The sequence below is a fragment of the Lithobates pipiens genome, unplaced genomic scaffold, assembly GCF_037356315.1.
Source record: "Lithobates pipiens isolate NorthernLeopardFrog02 unplaced genomic scaffold, aLitPip1_a1.2 Scaffold_25, whole genome shotgun sequence".
Classification (NCBI taxonomy): domain Eukaryota; kingdom Metazoa; phylum Chordata; class Amphibia; order Anura; family Ranidae; genus Lithobates; species Lithobates pipiens.
Window position 1 is genome coordinate 203,614,832 of NW_027507787.1, and position 5,405 is coordinate 203,620,236.

A 5,405-nucleotide genomic window follows, 5' to 3' on the forward strand; every position below is an offset into this window, starting at 1 on the left:
TTCAGTCATTCAGAAACCAAACACAGCTCTGGTGGAATGAATACAAGATGAGCAGGGCTGTTAACCCTACCTGCCGCCACACGTGGAATGAGAGCTTGACGGTTAATTCCAGAGAGCATGCTGGGAGGACGGAAATGTTGATTGCTTATCCTGGGCTCTCGTGGCCAGCAGCCATTTTTCCTACATGTAAGAACAGTTCATAATGAGGGGAAAGTAGTTTATAATCTGAGAAATGACAAACACGCCAGACTCCACCCTGGGGTTCCTTTGTGTGTTTTAATATAGTGATAATTATTATTCTTATTAATTTTTCTGTTTACAATTGGGCTGTAAAGTCAATTATGTTGCAATCGCAGGTTTTAAACAATGGTTTTAATACCCGGCTAAAGCCGCGGTCAGTGCAAAATCCAATGTTCATCGTATTCATCGTCCGTTCAAACCGTAATAACAGCCTTTACTGAACAATAGCCGACAGGGCCTCATTATGAGCAGGGACGGCAAGAATCAAACAGATTTACTTTACAGATGGAAAAACTGGAACTTAAAGTGGTTCTGCACTCATAATAATAAAATGATCCCATTCTGTTGCCTCTATATCGCACATTTTACAATGCCACATTTTTCCGATTTTTAATTAATATACCTTGTGTAATTTGTCCTTTTAAAAATTCCTCCCTGCGGCGATGGGCGGTCTCTTGCGGGGATCAGCATCACTTCCTGTTGACCCCCGCACGCGTCTCCTGGGATCTCGTCCAAGTAATCCCAGGAGACATTGCGGCTCATGCAGACGAAATCTCGCGAGATTTCGGCTCATGGAGCCAAAATCTCGCGAGATTTCGAGGACGTGACGTCATCACGCCGGCCACGTTTGGAGGGCGATTTGAATTTCGCCATTGTTCTCCAGGGCAAACAGGTAAACATTACCAGTTTTACCTGAGAACAAGAGGCGAACGGACTCCACGCGGTACAGCTGCCCCAGACACAAGCTCAGAGGTAAGTAATCTTATTGTCTTTACAAATTTTTAAATTGCACTGTAATTATATCACAATGCTTTGTATGTGTGTGTGTGTGTGTATATATATATATATATATATATATATATATATATATATATATATATATATATATATATATATATAAATGTGTGTCATTTTTTTTTTTTATATTTATTTTTTACTGTTAAATGTTATGTCAATGTTAGTTTTAATTTAGAATATAAACAACCGTAAATTTTTGTTTTATTTTGTCTTTATTTTTTATTTTTATTTTTTTTATCGATTTTTTTTTTATTTTAATTTTTTATTTTTTTTTTGATTTTTTTTTAATCGTATTTTTTTTTTTCGGTTGCTGTTATATTATATTGTTTTAAAAAAAATCGAAATGTATAATCAAGAATTGGCTCTATCTATGTCTAAAATTATATATATATATATATATATATATATTTTTTTTTTTTTTATCATGTTCATAATTTTAATTTTTTATATTTGTATTGTAATTTATTATTTTTTAGAACACACGTATACATTTATTAAAATTATTTTTATTTATTTTAGAATATATACGTCAACCATTTTTTTTTTTTTTTTTTGTTTAACCCATTTATTTGTTTTTATTTAACTATGTTTGTTAATTCGATCTCAATGTTATATTTTAATTCTTGATTTTACTTTAATAATGTGTAATTTTAAAAATATATATATATATATATATATATAATTTAATAATTTTTTTTTTTAGTCTTTTATTTTTTTTACATTAATTTATATGTTAGGAAATTTTTTTAAAAATATTTTTTAATTGTCTTCTCAGATTTTATATAGTACTCTGATTGTGCCTTTTAAATTGAAGATCTTTATCATTGTCAATCAAAACCTTCAATTATAAGGTAAGTTCCAACTTTTTTTTTTTTTATATTTTTTTTTTTGGCTGCGTTTATACTTTTATTTTTTGCATTAATACTTTAAAAAATGTTATTTTTAAAATATTTTGCTAACTACAAAAATTATTAAAAAGCCATTTTTATAATTTTTTTTTTTTTTTAATCCTTTTTTTTTTTATTTTTATAACATAATTATTAAACTTTACTAATGTATTTTTATTTTATATTTCTTTCCTTTCAGTTAACGAACTACTGCATAGAAAATTCTGTGACCGATTTCTTAGCTGTTTAATCTACATCGGATTCAAGTAAGTTATTTAACCACTTAATAACCGGCCCATAGCCGAATGACGGCTTTAGGGCGGTTTCTTAACTGTGCGAGGCCGTCATATGATGTCCTCCCAGAATTCCGCTCTCGCGCGCCCCCTGGGGCGCGCACTCGAGAGCATCCGTGACGGATCACGGTAAACGGCCGCTCGTCGCGGCCGTTTACCAGGTGATCGCTCCGTCAAATGACGGAGCGATCACTTGTAAACAAACCGGCGTCATGTTATGACGCCGGTTCCTCCCTCCCCCTCTACCGATCGGAACAGCGGAGGGGGAGGAGATCGGTGTCAGCAGCGATGTGGGCTGCATCTGCAGTGCTCACATCGCTGCTCACCGAAAATTAACCCCTCAATTCCCTGCAAATACTCTGCAATACCCTGCCATTACTCTGCATTACCCTGCCATTACCCTGCCATTACCCTGCCATTACCCTGCCATTACCCTGCCATTACCCTGCAATACCCTGCAACGCTCTGCAACACCCGCCAATACCCTGCAACACTCTGCATCACCCACCAATACCCTGCCATTACTCTGCATTACCCTGCCATTACCCTGCCATCACCCTGCCATTACCCTGCCATTACCCTGCCATTACCCTGCAATACCCTGCAACGCTCTGCAACACCCGCCAATACCCTGCAACACTCTGCATCACCCACCAATACCCTGCCATTACTCTGCATTACCCTGCCATTACCCTGCCATTACCCTGCCATTACCCTGCCATTACCCTGCAATACCCTGCAACGCTCTGCAACACCCGCCAATACCCTGCAACACTCTGCATCACCCACCAATACCCTGAAACACTCTGCAATGCTCTGCAACACCCGCCAATACCGTGCAATGCTCTGCAACACCCTCCAATATCCTGCAATGCTCTGCAATGCAATACTCTGCAACGCCATACTCTGAGATACCCTGCAATACCCAGCCATAGACACCCCCCCCCCCTCCCGCCGCCCTCCGGTGCTTCTAAAGACCAAATAATATCCACCAATTTGTACTTATTTTTACCAAAGATATGTAGTGGTATAAATTTTGGCCAAAATATATGAAGAAAAAATTACTAATCTGCTAAATTTTATAACAGAAATCAAGAAAAATTCATTTTTTTACAGAATTTTCTGTATTTTTTCTTTTATAGCACAAAAAATAAAAAACCCAGCGGTGATTAAATACCACGAAAAGAAAGCTCCATTTGTGTGAAAAAAAAAGGACAAAAATTTCATATAGGTCCAGTGTTGCATGACTGAGTAATTGTCATTCAAAATGTGAGAGCACCGAAACCTGAAAATTGGTCTGGTTGTTAAGGGTGTTTAAGTGCCCAGTGGTCAAGTGGTTAATGCATTAAAAAAATGTGTGTATGTGTCTGTAAACCACTTTGCGCCCGCTTTATAGCCAATAGATGGCTGCAGAGCGGACGCTAAGACCCCTTTCACACTGTGGCGGTTTTCATGCGTTACAGCGGTAAAAATAGCACCTGTGTAGCGCCTGAAAAAACTGGCCTCTTTCACCACAGTGTTATGGGTTCACATTGCAGCGATGCGGGAACGCCGCAAATCCGTGGCGGGTTCCCGCATTGCATGCCTCCCGGCGGCAGTTCACACTGCCCTATGCGAACTGCTGGGAGTGTCAGTGAAACATCAATGACACCCCCAGATCAGTTCGCATATCGCAGTGCGATCTGCAAACTCGGACAGGAATCGTATCGCATGGTGTGAACACCCATGCGATCCGATTCTGCTGCAGACCAAAAAAAGGGTCCCGTGCGAGTTTGGGGCGGGTGTGATGCGAATTCAGCCATACTATCTGTATGGCTGAACTCGCATTGCACAGAGATCCGATGTGATTTGCACTGCAAGGCGGTGCGAATCACATCCAGTTCTTGTATCCGCAGCAGTGTGAACCCAGCCTGAAAGCCGGAGGGCTTTCACACTGGAGCGTTGCGCTAGCAGGATGCTGAAAAAAGTCCTGCTAGCCGCATCTTCTGAGCGATGAAGGAGCGGTGTATTAACCGCTCATACCCATCGAAATCAATGGGACAGCGCGACTTTGTTCATTTATAGCACAAATGAAATAGAAAAAAAAAAACACAGGTGATCATACAAGAGCAAAAGACAGTTCTACTTGTGTGAAACAATCTAAATAATAAAAGTTCGATTTGGTGTTACATGCCTGAGTAATTGTCGTTCAAAGTGTGAGAGCAACGAAAGCTCAAAATTGGTCTGGGCAGGAGGGGTGTTTAAGTGCCCAGTAGGCAAGTGGTTAACGCACTATAAACACGTTTATGTTCTTGTACTGTTTTTGTTGTTTGGTTTGCTTTTATTTTTAATAATTTTTATTTTTATTTTTTATCCCATAGATTCAAAAGACAAGTGGAATTGATTATTCAAAGCCATGCCAAAAATTAAATATTGAATTTAATTTGTGTAACTTTATTTTTTTGTCTGTCTTTTTTTTTTTTTTTTTTATGTGTGTGATTTTAGATGTGAGACTTTTCTTGCCTCAAACTTTTTTCTGAATCTCCTTTGCTCTCTCTATCCTTTGCTCTCTCTATCCTTTGCTCTCTCTATCCTTTGCTCTCTCTATCCTTTGCTCTCTCTATCCTTTGCTCTCTCTATCCTTTGCTCCCTCGCTTCCGCTGTCCCTCGCTTCCGCTGTCCCTCGCTTCCGCTGTCCCTCGCTTCCGCTGTCCTCTATCCTTTGTTCTCTTTATCCTCTGTCCTTTGCTCTCTCTATCCTCTGTCCTTTGCTCTCTCTATCCTCTGTCCTTTGCTCTCTCTATCCTTTGCTCTCTCTATCCTTTGCTCTCTCTATCCTTTGCTCTCTCTATCCTTTGCTCTCTCTATCCTTTGCTCCCTCGCTTCCGCTGTCCCTCGCTTCCGCTGTCCCTCGCTTCCGCTGTCCTCTATCCTTTGTTCTCTTTATCCTCTGTCCTTTGCTCTCTCTATCCTCTGTCCTTTGCTCTCTCTATCCTCTGTCCTTTGCTCTCTCTATCCTTTGCTCTCTCTATCCTTTGCTCTCTCTATCCTTTGCTCTCTCTATCCTTTGCTCTCTCTATCCTTTGCTCTCTCTATCCTTTGCTCTCTCTATCCTTTGCTCCCTCGCTTCCGCTGTCCCTCGCTTCCGCTGTCCCTCGCTTCCGCTGTCCCTTGCTTCCGCTGTCCTCTATCCTTTGTTCTCTTTATC

At 39.8% G+C, this 5,405-nt stretch overlaps 1 long non-coding RNA gene across 1 annotated transcript in view; it reads left to right on the forward strand.

The window, feature by feature from the left end:
• Positions 1-1,778: 1,778 nt before the first annotated feature.
• LOC143930830 (uncharacterized) overlaps positions 1,779-5,405 on the forward strand; it is a 3,640-nt gene continuing 13 nt past the window's right edge. The window contains exons 1-3 of the long non-coding RNA XR_013262833.1: positions 1,779-1,889; positions 2,125-2,191; positions 4,579-5,405. The exon at positions 4,579-5,405 is cut by the window's right edge and continues 13 nt beyond it. This is a non-coding gene — a long non-coding RNA (uncharacterized LOC143930830). The remainder of the gene's footprint in view (positions 1,890-2,124; positions 2,192-4,578) is intronic.